Source organism: Phalacrocorax carbo, chromosome 3 (genome assembly GCF_963921805.1).
Source record: "Phalacrocorax carbo chromosome 3, bPhaCar2.1, whole genome shotgun sequence".
NCBI lineage: Eukaryota > Metazoa > Chordata > Aves > Suliformes > Phalacrocoracidae > Phalacrocorax > Phalacrocorax carbo.
In genome coordinates this window covers 123,634,635-123,652,078 of record NC_087515.1, presented here as the reverse complement: position 1 = coordinate 123,652,078, position 17,444 = coordinate 123,634,635, and the positions used below count along the sequence as shown (strand labels likewise).

Genomic DNA, 17,444 nt, shown 5'->3' with positions numbered 1-17,444 from the left:
TTCCTTGCACCACATTAGCCCAGAATATGAACATATAATTCTCTCAGGCAATGTAAAAATGCCAAATTCTTGCCATAGCACTTTATCTGCAACTGTGGAAGGGTGGCCGAACCCTCTCAAAATTTTTTAGAATAACAAATATTAATTTTAAACAGCTTACCTAAGCACTTTTTGAAGGAAACTCTACCCCTACCTGACTTATCATTAGTACAAACCAGACTCACATGAAGACTTTTTTACACATACTCTTATTTCATTCGAGAGAAAGAAAATTAATTGATAGGAAACACCGGCTCTATTAACAATGTAATCGGAGAGACCTCATGGAGCAGACCAGGCCATTCAGATATGAAAGAGATAAAGATGGGACTGAGCAATGAATGCCACAAAAATCGCAAAGAGGCGGCCAAAGGAGTGCGAAGCAAAGAACTGTCCTCACCTCCATCGCGACAGTGCCTCTAAAGGCTCCAAACTCAGATTGTGCTGTAAAGACCAAAAACCTCTTTGTAGGGGATTCACCTTCAGTAGGCGCAGAAAACTGGGCTAGTTTATACATGAACAGATCATATCAAAACCAGTACAAGATTAGAAACCAAACCTGCACAAGCTGATGCTTATTAAACTACTGGGCTAAGGAGGTCCACCCCGAACGCACAAGAGAAGTCTACGGGATTTGCTCCTTTCGCCTCACTAGCCTTTGGTCCTGGCGTGAGATGATGCTGTAGAGTAGCTGGGATAGAAAGGATGCTTCACAGCATGGAATACACCTTACCCTCTAAATTAAAAAACATTGTCCAAAAGGCGAGATTTAAACATAATTTATTTGCCATTATCCTCGTCACCCATCTGATGGACGGAGTGACAGTGAGCACACTACAAAAGTTATCAAAAGGAGAGACACCTTAAAAAATTCTTGATATTAGAACTCATACACACCTGTAACACGATCGATAAACAGAAATTTAATTTATTTTCAAATATCTCTATATTCTTCTTTCAGAAATGCATTAATGCACCTGAAAATAATTTAAAGAAATCCTATCCTTCATACTCACACTAGCAATGGTTTCACTCAGTATCACTGGCTGAATAAGTATATTATTAATCTGAGCTCCCATGCTGCTATGGCTTGAAATAGGCCTATTCAGAAGTTAAAAAGATCAACAAAAACAGTAGCTGTTTCTAATATCCAAAGGAGGAGGGGGGGGAAAAGATTTTCATTTTGGCAAGTGTTCAGTGGGCAAAAGATTCAGTCCATAAATCATAATACTGGACTGCATTAATTTTTTTCCACACTAATCACATGCATACAAAACGTTAACTGTATCTTGTATGCACAACACAAAACATACTGCGTGAAGAGTTTCAGATTTTCCCTTGAAACCCTCTCTTGGCCCTTGCAGTCACAGAGACCAGAGAGATTTCAGGAATTCAGAAGTCACAGTAATATAATCTTACTTGAAAAATGTAAGAATGTGAAAAACGATAGTCCTATTTTTTGGCATAAGCAAAACTGTTTCTTATTCTGATTAGTTTGAGGGCACGCAAGCTACTTATATTTCTAACATAAAATACAAAGAGCTGGATAAAAATAAATTTACCAAGAACGAGCCAATATTCATCTCTGGTGTAAATCTACTGCAGTTAATGGATTTATGCCAAGGCTGACTTTGGCCCCACCAAGCTTAAAAGTGTTACAAAACCTGACCTTAGCATGGTGATAACACAACACAGCTTTTCCAAATATCATCTAAAACAATGGCAGAAATATCCGACGTGAAGGAATGCTCTAGTTCCCCAACACATACAGGACCGTAACTGTAATCTCTCCAGTCCCTTCCAACCCAAACCACTCCATGATTCTATGAGACATTGATTTTCTCACCATAAAATCCAGATATGTTAATTTCTGTGTGCAGCCGAAATAACTCATTTTGCCAAATGACGAACACGTGGCAACATCATTTAAGGCAAAGATTGTGTGCAAGCTGCTTACAGGAACCTCGCAGTGAGGCAGGGGACAGTGCGGAGAGGAGGCCAAATTCACATCCCATTTGCATCTAAGTAAATCCTGAATAACAGTGTTTACTTTAATGGAGCTATTCTGGGCTAAACACGAGATCAAAATCTGGAATAATATTCTCAGTTTCTACCAAAACAATGAAAACTTTATTCTCATATTGCCTCGACTTTTGCATCTATTTTATTTTAAGGAATGAACACACAGCATTTAATTTCTTTGGCTTAAAGAAAGCAAAATATGAAAATAATTACTTCCTGTAAAGTTATAAAATATGGATTATTTATCCAAACAGACCATAATGAGTTCTGCATTGGTACACATATTTACCTGGGAAACCAGGATATGCTCAGGTAAATATGTATCCAGGCAATTAAAAAAGAATCATGTACCACACAGCCGAGGTTGGGGGGAAGATGTATTTATAGTTTTAACACACACATAATTGACTCATTCAAACCACAACACGAGTGCTTCGCTATAATTAGCATTATAACAAACTGTCTTATTTGACTGTCCCAGAGTTCCCATTAATATGCAATAAGCCCCGATTCCTTAATTTCCGGAGCCGAAGGCCTTGTCGAGTCATTACCGTGGCCGCGTTACATGATGAAGGGGGATTTCAGGAAGCCATACCAAAGAAACGATCCATCTCGGAGCACCCGAGCATTTATCATCCCAGAAAAGCAATTTGCAGCTATGCAACCTTGAAGTCAGGAGGTCTGTCACCTCTTGCTGCAGTGGAAGCACGGTGGGGTTTTACCTTGTGACTCCAGCTGATAGGTGCGACATAAATGCTGCAATAACTTCTCATATATGAGGTTACGATAGGGCAACAGTGGAGATGCGGCAAGAATTTCCCCCCAACTCCCTTCTCCGAGCCTCAGCGATATTCAGGGCCAGTCACAGAGTTTGGGGCAGCAGCAGTTCCAACACACACACTGCCTCTTCCTAATTTTTGTAATGATTAAAAGTATTTAGTCCACGTGACAGAACAGTTTGTTTGCGACTATCTTGCAGAACAGCAAATAATCCAAATTACTTTAGCTTTTTGAAGAAAAAAAGGCTAAATTTCCTAATACCAGCAAACAATATTTGAGACCTCGGAGTCTGAATGTATTTTTTATTACAGCCAAATTATGAACCCCTAAAAGTGAAGTTTAAATAACGGAAGTGTTGAAATGACTTTAACTATAGGAGCGCAAATAGTTCTGTTAATAATTAGGAGTTTATGAAAAATAAGTGCATTTTACAATTTTTTCACATTACAAAGAAGGTAGTATATACAGTAACTATATTTTAAAGTCTAAGAAGAAATGGCTGGGGAATAATATTTTAAAATGTAATCACTGGTTTAATGACTTTATGAAGTTAACTTTCTTGGCAGGATGAACTGAAGTATGTTAACAGTCACCTTACGGCTATTTTCTTTTTGCAACTTCTGCAAATTATAGATTTGTTGAAAGGAGTATTCATTCTCCTGTGACAGAAGAACGGTTACTTCAATGGCACTGTCTGCTTTTTTTCTCTTTTTGGAATTATTTTTTCTTCCACTACCTCCAAAACCAACAATCACCGATACTTCTACAAAACCGTCTTGATGGACAAACAGACAAAAAGCTGGAAAACAAACATACTACGTTGTGACATAATCCTTCCAGTTAAACTGCAGGACGGAGTCAGAATGGTAATGTTTGCATGCCTTGAAACTGCTGGGAGCCAAGAATAATGCTTCAGGAGCTATGGTTTTGTTTTCTTTATAGAGGAAAATTAGATCATAGTTCACCTGGCTGATTTTTTTTCTGAAGCAGGGAGGTTGTTTTGTTATTGAAAATGCATTAAAATGTCCTATTTTTTAAACTTTTCTAGATCAAAAGAATGCAACTATAAAAATACCAAAGAATATTCTGAATTTAGATAGTGCTGTAAATGTATTCTAAATAGAGCATGAGCATCCCCATACTTTGATGGCAATTAAATAGAAGAGGCAAATACAGGTTTTCACCTAAAGCTTTCCATGTCATATCTCACATGCTACTGATGCTAACACCGGAGCTTCTAATTCTAACACAGACAGGAACAATGCAGCATTTGTTTCCACAAGTCAGCACAGGGATGTGCTTCATGCAGTTAACACATCCTGGGAAGATAATTACATTATGGAGTCCATTAGAGCACTCCAATAGGTAATGATTTAGGATCACCACACAAGGGTTAAACAGCATGACTAAATCATCACAATCTGTCTAAAACATAAAACTTTCATCTGGAGATTAAAAGGCAATCAATTTTCCTTGTATTAGGTATCTGTTTTCAAATCTAAGTATTTTTTACTGAAGACCATTTAATGTAATACCAGGTGATTATGTGCGACCTTGACAAGATAAAGCTCTGCATCACATTTTGAGGCTTTAGAGAATCACTGAAACATAGAATCATTTAGATTGGAAAAGACCCTTAAGATTATCAAGTCCAACCATTAACCAAACACTGCCAAATCCACCACTGATCCATGTCCCCAAGCGGCACATGTGTATGTCTTTTAAATACCTGCAGGGTTGGTGACTCGACCACTTCCCTGGGCAGCCTGTTCCAACATTGATAACCTTTCGGTGAAGAAATGTTCCCTAATATCCAATCTAAACCTCCTCTGGAGCAACTTGAGGCCGTTTCCCCTCGTCCTATCACTTGTTACCTGGGAAAAGAGACCAACACCCTCCTCACTCCAGCCTCCTTTCAGGTAGTTGTGGAGACCTGCGAGAGGAGCACTTTGTCCCTTGACATGCAGCGAATTTCAGTCCATACAGACCATGAGAACAAGAAAGCATCAGTTCATAACCCATAACCCCTGGCATTTACTGAGAAATTGTTTTCAAGTACATAATTTGTTGTATTTGTTTCTTAAAAAAACCCTTACTCTTTAGTCTCTGAAGCAAGACTGACTGCTTCCTCTTGCCTTTTAGCAGGTCGCAACAGCTTTTGGTTTCCACAGTTCAACCAGCCCAAAGGGCTGGATCTGGATACAAAGACTCCGCAGCCACTTAGGAGTAGCTGGAGAAGAATTATCCCAAAAGCATCTCCAGCAACAACAGGTTACACCAGGACTCCTCCCCTTTGAAAGCACAAAGGGTACGTCTACAGGTCCACTATTCAACGATGGTTTTGACATCAGAGGTGACAAGCAGTTGGTATAAACTCAAGGCCAGGTTTGATGGGGCTTTGAGCAACCTGAAATGGAAGGTGTCCCTGCCCATGGCAGGGGGGTTGGAGTAGATGATCTTTAAGGTCCTTCCAACCCAAACCATTCTGTGATTCGATGATTCTATGAAGTCAGACTGTTCTAACACATGAGAAAACAGCCCCTTCCTCAGCTGCCTTCAGACTGAAATTGTGTCAAAGCCAGTCTTGCAAACTCCAATATACAGCCCTACATCTCGGCCTGCACATTTTTAACTGTATCACTGCTATCAAAGACACCTACAGTTTGTATGATGATGAAAAGATAGTTTGTTATGATTCCCATTTGTTTAAATTGAACATTTAATATAATTTTGGACATCATCATTTCTCTTCATTCTACTGAAAACGCACATACTTCTTTAGATTACAGAAAAGGTTGTAGGGTTTTTTGGTTTTGATTTTTGGTTTTAGCAACACAGTCAGTATAATCCAAACAGAAGAAATGCAACCAAGGACGGTACATACTTACAGGGAGAGAAAATAGCAAGAGCAGAACACCCTGCAACTTGCTCGAGCTAATATTCTTCACGTTACAAACAAGTTCCTTCTAAACGTACCAAAGAAAGAAAAAAAACCTCCAAAAATGTGCACAGCCTGTATCAAACTACATGGACGCAGCCTGTGTAATGGGATGGGCTAATAAGAAAATGCGCCGTGCTTCAGCGCTTACCTATGGTATACCCACGCTTTCACCCTGCTGGCGAACCCTGCAGCTGGAAGGGGAAGGCTTTCTACTGGCCCATGCCATAACACTGAACATTACTAAGCAATTCTAAGTTAAAACACAGACCATTTCTTTTCAAGGAAATGTATAACTAGAACATCAGAAGAGGCTAGACTGTGTTTGGCCACCCAGCACAACTTCAGACTCTACCCTACAACGCATCGCACAGCAGCAGATTCCCAAACCACAGTGATACAGGGGGTTATTCTGCCACAGATGTGGATGCTTACCAGATTTACATCCATCTGATCCTCAAGTTTACCAAGCTCCCGCTGGACTGAAGCTCTGCCATTTGTCAGCCACCCCCCAATTTAGTATTATGAACAAAGTGTTGAGCACACCCTGTGTCACCCATCCAGGTTGCTGACGAAGACATACGGGCCTCGTTACTCCACTCTTTACCGACATCTAAGAGACTTACGTGCTGCTCCAAAGGAGAAGGGAGTGGAAAAATAGGTGAAAACTTTTTCTCATGTGTGGAATAATCTAATTTTCACAACAGGCTCTCCACGTTGGTTCAGCTCCTTGGGTACGGTGTAGTACCGGCTGCGGTTCAGTAGCAGCAGAGCAGCAGCCCCACTGTGAACTGGGATTAAGGAAAGCTGAATCCCTGTGCTCCCTATTTTTGAATTCTAGCAGGCATAAACCATAGCTGAGCCACACGTTTGTTGACACTTTGATCCATTCTTGTTTAAAATATAAACAGGTACAAATATTAGCAAAATGGTAACTTACCTTCAAAGCCTAGGCTCTGCTACAGAAAGTGAAGATTTGCATGTTTTAGACCCTGTGTGATTTTTTTTTTTAATTTATATTGAGTAGATTAAATAAGGAAAGCATTTCCAAGTAAATGGCAAAATTAATACTGCTATATTAAAAAAGATGAGCTTTAAATCAAAGTCTTCTTTTTAAAGCTCTTCTTTATAAATAATTTAAGATCAACTTCTTAAATTAGAGCTTGTTGTTGCATTTTCTGTCACACAGGGAAAAGAATTAAATGCATTTTTGAACAATAACTCCATTTCAATTTAAGCTTCAGGCATGACTTTTTCCTATTTTTCCTTCTTTCAATTCTAATTCCAAAATCAACTTTCTGGGCCAACATTTTATAGCTGTAATTCTTCTTCTCTCCATGAGACAAAAGAAACCCTATTGCACACCTGACATTTGTAGCAGGCAATACTGACCAAAGTGAAAAACTATAAAGTCTCTAAGTGCAGGGAAGTGTTCCAACTCATTGAATTCAGTTTTAATATGGTCAAATTATTTGGTGGCTTCATAAAACTTTGTTAATTCAAGATTTGGTGTAGTGCTGGCAACGGCCTCTGCTGATGCTCTCTCCCACTGCTGGTGATGGTAACAGCAGGCAAGAAAACGGACTTGGAAACTCCTACTCTAGTTATTATTATTACAGGGGATAAAAAATAAGCTCAAAAAATAACATCCAAGGAGAAATGATGGAGTTGTGTTCTGTAGAATGCGCAAGAGACCATGAAAAAAGCTTTGTGAAGCGTGCACTTTGTAGATATGAAAGATTCATTAGCCAACATGAAACTGAAAAATTCTCACGGCCAAAGCACTCCAACCTCTGCAAACACATCTCCGTATTTCTGGAGAAGTTGAGGGTAGAGGCCTGTTGATTGTCCGTGTTCTTGGATTGCCTGGATATTCTAGATGCTAAGGTAAATGGTGCCATCCCACTCTAAATCACTGGCAGCAAATTTTTCCTGTATCTAAACTAAATAAATGCTGCTGTTTTCGAGGAAATTATAAAAAAACTAACGGCATTTGGATTCAAACTTTCACAACAACCTGTTTCATTTTTACAGCAGTATCACTATACCTATTCCAAGTTGAGAATCTCAGCTATAACTATCACCTCCATCTAAGTTACATCTTTGAATGCCTTTTTGGTACTAAACGTTACTTTGAAAAAAATAAGCATCTACCTTCCCTTTAATAAAACAAAAAAAGCAATTAGAAATTGCCCTTCTTAAGAACTGAAGATAAAATTGTTTTTTAATATTTAGTCTATTAACTCAGATTTATTACCTCTCCATCAATTATTTCTGTCTCTTTTCTTTCTCCAATAATACTATGGCATGCAAACCAGCAGAGGTTTACATTATACCACAGCTTCCTGTCCTTTGGTTTCAAATCCCAGCAGAAACCACCATTCAGGATTATTGTTACGCGGTTTCCAACGCTGCAAGCAGGAAAAAACCCTGTTCTCTGTTGATTGAGAGACCCTCTAATATAAACAGGTTTCTTTCTCCCATTGCTGTAGAGAGAAATATTTGTTTAAATCATGCATCCTTACACTGCTCACACAGGAAAATAATCATTGCCTTGTATTAGTTTCACCAGGACACTAAATAAATACTCTTCCTTTCCATATGACAGCAAATTGGAATCAGGCTTCACTGTTTGTCACAGCGAAAATAAGACATATATTTACCTATTCCAAGCACAGAGATAAAGTGCTTTTAAAGCAAGCCTCAGGCTAATGAAAACTGCAAAGCAAGTATTACTGTGAAGAGCAGGGCACCAGCAGTGCACCGAATAGAGCGAAGACAGGACCTTGATCCTCTCGATGAACTGATACTGAAGTCACAGAAAAATTTTCTTCAAACACCTCAGAATGAAGGACAAAAACATACCTTAAAAAATTAAATCCCACACAGGCATAAGCAAGACATTGCTTTGAAAATTTAGACTAGGAGACAGAAGGAGGAAAAAAAGGATTCAGCTTCAATCAAAAATACATCATTTTCCATTAGAAAGCTCTGCAATTATTCACAGCCCTGAAGAGACAGGCCGTTATGTTCATACTTGGAAATACTATGCTGGTGGTGGAAGACTGAAGTTAAAAGATTTGACCTGAAACAATTCACATCGGTCTTTCTTCTTATTTTTGATTCTCACCTGTTCAAATGCACATGTAAACCAAGCGGGAGCTTCTCGGTTTGCATGGTAACTACAACTAAATGCTACAGGATCGCTCGGAATAGAGTGAGACAAACAATACATGTGAATGACTACTGGTTTAAATGGTTTTGGATAGCAGATGGGGCATACAGGCGTCTGGGCTTAAGGTAAATTACACTGCCTGCAGAATTTGACAGTCTCATCTTGCAAGATGTACCCAATTATCAACAGGAAAAAAAAAAAAAACCAGAAAAAAAAAGAAGTGAAAAACATTTAGTTTTAATGCTTTTTCAGCCATCTTATATGCATGGACTGCATATGATCACATTAGAGGAAGCCTCAGTTGATTCTGTAGTCTTTAATTTAGGGAAAATAATTTGTTAATGGGGACAAGGTATAATCAGAACATGTATTGAAATAGGGAGCGCTATGAAATTTTTCTCTCCTGTCAAGAAACCCCTCTCCAATTCATTTCTAAATGGCTTCAAAATCCTAAATCTATAGCACCTTCCTTCCAAGAACCTTCTAATACAAAATAAAGATAAAAATAGAGGGAAATTTATGAAAACAGTAGCCGCAGTCCAAGGCAGACCCATTTTCATGTAAAAATAAGGGGAAGGGAAGTCCAAATTTGTGTATCTATGTGTTGGTTTACTGTATTTTCTTTTTTATTTGTATGAACTACAGTTCTCAGAGCTTCAAGAAATAGAAGGTAAATTGTACAGATGATACCATGAACATGACAGATTTTCTCTTAGGAAGATGAAAGAAAGAAAAAAGGAGGGAGCTCTTAGTCAGAGGAAGAAAAGAAAGCAACGCGAAGAAGCATAAATGTAAAATGTGAACAACAGATATTTGTGTCTGAAAAACGGCACGGATTTCCTAACTCCTAATTAATGCTCATTCTTTAATTAACATTCATTTCCCAAGGACATAAGTTTGAAAAGGCTGTTTCACATTACTTTAGCACGAAGAGAAAGAATCACTTTTAAGACATGAAAAGGCTGGGAAAAAAAATAAACATGCCTTCTGAACATAATTTCCTCTTTATTGCTACTGCAAAGTTATGAAATGAAATCTATTATTTAATTACATTGGATCAAGCAACAGGAAGAGAAGGGAGTGTTTGAGTCACAACATCCCTGTAAGGGTAAATTATTACACTTCCTCTTGCTAAAAGACAGTTTTAATGGACTGAAATTGTGCAAATGGTTAAAATCAAACTACTGGGAGGTAGGAAGATCATCTTGCTAACATAAAAAGCCCACAAAATATACTCTGAAATTCTTAACAGAAATATCGGTAACAATAGGGGAAAAAAAAGTAGCAACATTTCTGCCAGAACATCAATAGTTTGAAAATTATTACATTTATTCAGATTCTCTCCAGAATGTGAGATAGTTTAGAAACTATAAAATAGTTTCTGGGCCTGCTTTGTTTTATGCCTTGCATTGGAGATGTTTAGATAATCTATTATGAAAACTTCAAAATTTATCTGCTATTACTACCAAACTTTTATTACCCATAAGGGATTTCCCTTAGCTGTGCTTCAGTAGTGTTTACTAGATCCTTCAAATTGAATGCAACTGTTGGAAAAGTTAAAGCATTTTATTTCTTAAGTATGTTCTTGGCATTAAAAAAAAAATGGGAGGGCTTTAAACTATAATGAAAATATAGGCTGAATTCTAAAACGTTGGAATAGCTAACTTGGCAACTGGCAAAACGTCCACAACTGGGATATGAATGTGCAAATGCCGTGGTCTTTTATACAATTTAAATTCACGTTGATTTGTGTGGGCATGCTCTGAAAAAAACCTTTCATGGCAATACTATATTTTCTGAAAACTAGAATATACTAAAATATGAGGGCATTTCACAGATAATTTGAACAACAATGGAAAGCATTTCTGAAGTTCAGGAAAGCTACTCCTAAGCCTAAGGGCAGTATGGGAGAAAATATTTCTTTGAAAAAGCTATCCTGGAGGCAACAGAGACTGACTTCCGAGGTCCATCAGAGACTGGACTGACCTCTCAAGACTGCAGGAGGGATGACATGAAGGGAGTGAGTGTAAGCCATGAAGTTTTTTGAGGAAAGATGCAGAGACGTTTTGACACGGAGAAAGGAAACAAGGTATAAAAAGTTGTTTGCAGAAATTTTCTAGAACCAAGATTTCATGGTGCCCTACTATTAATTTGGTCCACAGCCTACTTCTGAACTTCTAACACTGTCTATGAAAGTGGTCATAAAATAAAACCTTTCAGCCATGTGGTGTCTCACAGAACTCCATGATTCTTGCATTTTTTTTAACGAGGCCTGACCTTCAGTGGAAAGTGTTAGGAGGCTACTTGTCCCTAATGTATCTAGAGAGCCCAGACGTCACCTGCTGAATGTAGGAAACTAAGAAAATATATCATGAATCTCATAACACATGGGGTATTTCTTATTCTTCTCTTGAAACTCAAGTTATTGGCTACTGCCAGACTTCAGTTGGCTATAGGGACATTTGGTCAGATTGAGTGAATTTTTTAATATTTTGCCTACCAATGCTTCAACACTAACACTTGCACAGTCTCAAAATGGTTATGAACCAGAAAGGCAGGCAGGCAGTCCAGACTCAGTCCAAAAAACTATCAACTGACTGAGCAAGAAGTCTGATAAAATAGAGGAAACGAGCTCGATTCATGTCAAGGGACAGAGGTACTTGGTCTTTTGCAAAAATCTCTGGAAATGGGCAGCAGGTCCAAGCTGTGGACCTACATACATCCATTAGGAGAAGACAGATAATTTCCCCCGCCCTGAGTTGATCTCTGCTTTGGGAATCCAACTGTATAGTCTTATAATTAAATGCAGCTCCACTGAAGCTGCTCACGTGTTAAGTTACTAAGGCTGAGCACAAAGCCAGGATATCCATTACTAGTATCAGAGGAGTCAGAAGAAGATAATGTCAGTGATGCCAGTGGGGAGGAGGAAACCTAGTGTTTCCAGCATTTATCTTTATCCTTTGGGAACCACAAAGGAAAGTGTCAGCACTACAGGTCTGAGTTCAAGAGACATAGAAACATCACCAAAATCTCCAAGAGGAGAAGAGAGGCTCAGGGCAAAAAAAGAAAGGATAGAAAAAAAAATCTCGATTGTCTCCAGGAAAGCCATGCTGTAGATTGGCACCTGAGCAGAGTGATTCGGACCATGATAAAGCCTGGGCCTTAGCACAATCACCAGCATTCAGATTGTTCAGCTCCTAAAAAATGGTAGCACAGATTTCTTCAAGAAGAGACCTTGATATTTCTGCACGAGCACGCAGTATAAAGGGTGTGCAAAAGGGGATGTATTTCCCTAATTATTAGAGGTACTCTCTACAGTGTTTATGGGTAGAGGGAGAAGCCTATATATGGCTAAAGTGCAATTGCTAAAGCGCCGTTGATGAATTTCTAACAAAAAACCCACCCCAAAACCACACGGAAGACAAATGGAAAAGTACCTTCACGTCTCAAAAACAGTCACTAACTGATAACTATGTTTACCAAGAAAGAGTGAAAACAAGTGTGAGTGCAATCATTACAGGTATCACACAGACAGAACAAAATCTCTGTTCTCAGGATGACAGAGTGGATGATGCTTCTCTAAAAGACATGAGGAAGGAGTGATCCAAGGTGAAATGCAGAGTGGATGAAGAAAAGATCAAGACTGGGTAAGATTTAAGAAGGAGCAATGATTGCTGAGGGGATTTAACAGGTCAGGAAAATAGGGGCTAAGATTAGCAACAACAATAAATAAAACATTCTCCTTTAATACAGATCACTGCCTTTTTGGGTTGCTTTTAAGGTTGAGTTCTTTACTGTGGAAAAGGTAGATTTTACATTTTCGTTCATATGACAGTGGTACCTGTTCTACATCCATTTTACAAATAGGCAAAGTGAGGCATGGAACATTTTTGCACATGGACATGGACAGGACCCGGAGAAAAAAATCCTCCTTTTGTCTCTCTCATCAGCCAATTCCTCACTCCTTCACTGCTAACGATTTTTCTCTAATGCCATAGGAAACATCTGCAAAACAATGCAGAAATGTAAAAAAAAAACCTACCCCAACCTGTTCTGAGCTTTAACTTAAGAGTTTTGTATCTAAACTTGTATGCACTCCTAAGCAAAAACTATAAATATTTCCCAGTGCCTAAAGCTGTGAAATGCAGAGGTGATTCAGCAGACACCCAAACCATAAAAACTGTGCCCGATATATTTTTCTTCTAATTTAGAGTAAGTGGGCCAGCCTTATATCATACATAATCATAATTCTCAGTGACATTTAAACCAAAAACCATGTAAACATTTAAACTAAGAACCTGCAAACCTCCATAAAGCTTTACAAATAGTATCAGTCATTTTAATATAAAGCCAAGAGACAGTATCATAAACAATGTCACCACAGTCGCTAGTTTGCAGTTTAGAACCTGGACCTGCAATATTATAAAAGTAAATACTTACATTCACAAAAACCGCTTTTCAGTCAGTGGATTTCTGAGGAGGCACAGGATCTGCAGCCTGTAGTAAAGCCCTAACATTAGAGGTCAAGAAGTATAGGAATAAAGAACTGACAAAAGTAAAGCTTTAGCAGCCCTGCAAGTCAAATTAAGAAGCAAAGCAAAGGAGGGTTCAGACATAAACCAGTATGAAGAAAGATAATCTCTGCAGAATGAAACAGAGATGGACAATCTGAACGTGGTTCCAAAACAGGAGAATAATTTTCACTGAGTGCTGAGAAGAACTGAGATTTTGAGCATGGGAGCTGAGGTACGACAACTCGTGGAAGAGGTGCGTGGAAAGAAATTATTTCTAATGTGCTGAATGGAAGTAAAATGCAAAGATTTCCATGCGCTCCAGTCATCAGCACTGTATATCTCAGATGTGAATGAACTGTAAACATAATGGAATGTCTGCTGGCATTAATATGCAAATAAATCAGCTAAGTTTTGGGAAGCTAAAGGAATCAAGTAATTACAGGCTGCTGCCTACAAATACTTGAAGAGCAATTAGAAAGATGATGGATCCAAATTCTTCTTGGTAGTGTCAGACAACATAACGAGGGGCAACAGCCTGAAATTGGAGTTTGGAAGGACTGGGTAGGATGTTCGGACCGCCGTTCTTGCAGGGACGACAGAGCAGCTCTGCAGCAGGCAGGCAGGAGAGGCTCACAAAAATTCCTCCATGGAGCTTCCAAAGCCTGAGCTGGACAAAGGCATGGCTGACCAGATCTAGTACTGGTGACAGTCCTCTGAGTGTGTTTGACTAGATGTCTCCAGGGGTTTGACTGTTTCCTTCCCCTCTGTATTTCTGGATTAGGGTCCCCTATGTTTTGCTACACCAAAACTAAAATTCCTATAAAAGATAGCGTGTCGGCAAAGCAGAAGTGCAGAAAGCCAGGCCTGAGGACTCCACGAAAAACAGACAACACAGGTGGAGGAGAGACAAACCTCACCACATCTTTGAGCTGCTGCTACAACCATCAACTCAGAAAGTCAGCTGTAGCCAGCTCCCCAGTACCTATCAATCAAGAGGAAAAGCCTGCAACAGCACTGTTAATAAGGAGGAAAAGAAATAAGATCTGCTCCTTCACACCAGCAGTCCCACTGTGCACTGAACAAGACATAGGACAAGATGAAATTTGCTGACTCCTTCAGTAAGAACGAATAAATACATAAAAATAACGGGTTCATTCACAGCAAGTAGTCTAGGCTGATGAATGGCAGTTGTGTGTAAAACGAGTTGAGCAAGGTTATTGGGGTTTCTTTTGATAAAACTTGAATGAAAATCAGCTTCTATGATGGTGTAAGTATTCCCAGAGTAGATTCCTTAATTATTTGCAGCCTTGGTTCATTCAGATAAATAGGCTGCGCTAATACATGTTTGAGCTTCATTTAGAAAAAAAAATAGTTATTCATTACAGATGTGAGTATCTCTGCTCTCCGTTCTGAGCCACATACGGCAACTAACAATAAAATGCAGAGTGGTTGAGCTCATGCCTCACAGTTAACTTTATAATTTCATCTAGTTAAGATCTGCCTTCTTAAAACCCTGTAAGCTAAATCCTAAAGACCTAACACAAGTTTTTACAGAATAGCTCCAGAATCGAGGCCTTTTGAATGGATTCATGTAAACAGTGATTTATAGTCCAGAGTTACTACTGTTAATGAACTTAAGGGATGTTTAGATTCTCTTTAGATGTATTTCCCTTTATACCTTACAGATGTGATAAACTGCAATATATCAGCTAATGAATGAAAGAGGACATTTGTCTCATGCGAAGGCAGCAACACAGAGAATGTTTCTGCTTTGCACAGACACTTGCTGTGAAATCGGTGGCAAGGACGATGGAACTGAGACTGAGATCCCCCACGCCAGGACAAATTTCAGGTTCATAGAATGGTTGTTAATAAACAGACACCACCACAAAATGTATATACTATACTGCCCTTTTCTGATAGTCTCACAGTACTTTACAAGGAAACTCAGTAACATTATCCCCAATTTTCAACTTTAATACCTGAGACACAGAAATAAAAATTAATTAATCTGAGGCTACTTTACATTTTAGTGATTCTGGGTCATCATTTCAGTACCTGACCCCTTCCCGAGCATGACCCACTGGAGAATACTTATACTTTTATCTGCTACTTGTCTTCAGAGACAAACCACACTCTGGCTGTGATGTCCACCTTTTGTTGTCCACTGATAAGTTTAGTGACATCTAATGTATAGTCAGTTGACGAGCCCTGAATGTTCTGTTAAATGTCATTTAATGTCAGAAAGTAGATATGAAATGATAATTTGATATGCTGATTTCCCATAACTATCTCATGACGCACAGAAATATGCATCTGGGTGCTCCCCATTTCTTTAACCTTCAGTCAGTTGGAGAAGTTCAGGCTTGCACAGTGAATGGGAACAAATCACCAACAGAATTCACACGTCCTGTGTCTCCATGAAATGCATCAGGATACTGGTTTATGACGTACATCAGGTTGCTTAGTGAATCTGCATTTATCCTCTTGAAGACTATATTCAGCGAAATCAAAGCAAGGCTAAATGATTTTTTTGATGGAGGACATTTAGCCCAAACACAAAGTTGAGTGTTGTAGCACTAACGGGAAATCCTTTGACACACATTATATCCAGACATAGAAAGAAATAATCCCTAGTTTGAAAGTCTAGCTTAATTTCAGTGGATTTGTATCCTTAAAAGATCGATGTATTTTTGCTAATAGCTTCTTCTATGAAAGTGGGTTTTAATTAAGTAGAAATAGTATTGTACTCTATCAAATACAGACTAAAGCAGTGGATCTGATCGTATTAGTAATGTTATCTTAGACATCAAGTGACAAATTCTTCATCTAAATATTAATAAGCAGCTTCTACTAATATCGTGCGTTATCCATTCAGTATATACAATGGCATTTCTGGCTTCAGTACAGTTATGCATACATGAGTCCTACAAATTAAATGTATTCATTCGCAAAATTTCCTTTTGCTCCTACTTTCAGTGTGTAAATGCCAAGTCTTAAAGTAAGTCCATAAATATTACTTTCATTTTCAGGCTTTATGGTTGTGTCAGAAGGAGTTTCCCGCAATCCAGCAAAGCGGTTGAACTCACGCTTGCCTAGCAGAACGTGAATCTCCTTGGTCTCGGCAGAGCTAAACACTGGAGTCATTTTCTGTCCTGGTCTTCCATTTTGTATTTATTTTCTGCATCATTATTTTATGCATGTGTCCTTTCTGACAGAGAGATTGTGCTCGAGTGCAAGTTCACTTTTTGTAATAGCGGTGTAGCCAGTGGTGTGTTGGAACAGCTATTTTATAATTACATGTCAAAATTTCAAGTGTGCCATTCTCTCCATCCCTCTAAACCCGAATAATAACACAGTTGACCTCTCGGTCAAGGAAAATAACCTAAACAGTGATCACTTCGATGGGGGAACAGGTAATCAGAGCGCTCCCCTTTCCAACGATTTTGATCTATCCTCCTTCCCTTCCTACCCATGTTCCCACCTCCCACATCAGTAGCTGTTTTAATAACGAATAAGATTAAGGGAAAACTGAGTCGCATGCTTCCCTTTCACCACTGGGACCACAATTCGAACCTGGTCTGAAGTACTAAATTAAATCAGCGCCTGATCTTTAGCTGCCATCCACATCACAAAACACCCTGTCCATAGTTTGCTGCAAGTTGACCTTAGTGGCATCCTGTGCTCTGGAAGGCGAGCACAGCGCTCACTGTCGCTTGAGCCTAAGCCAGGGTTGAGGTCTTTGGTGAAGAAGTGGGAGAAGTGGGACTGTGCTTGCATCTCACCTCGTGCTCGTCAAGTTTCTAGCACTGTTTCCACAAAATTCAGTTATTAATTTTCAAAAGGTCATCTATGTTTTACAGTATTCTTAACATTTTCTACTCTTTCCTCCACACATCTCTTCCAGCAGCACCAGTGCTGGCTAGTAAACATGACCTCTGTTCAAAATCATTCCATACTCCCGCTTTTTAGAGAA

The 17,444-nt window shown here is 38.9% G+C and overlaps 1 protein-coding gene across 7 annotated transcripts in view; it reads right to left on the bottom strand.

Annotated features, from left to right (window-relative positions):
* SUPT3H (SPT3 homolog, SAGA and STAGA complex component) overlaps positions 1-17,444 on the bottom strand; it is a 288,244-nt gene that overhangs the window by 96,702 nt on the left and 174,098 nt on the right. The gene's annotated exons all lie outside the window — the stretch shown is intronic.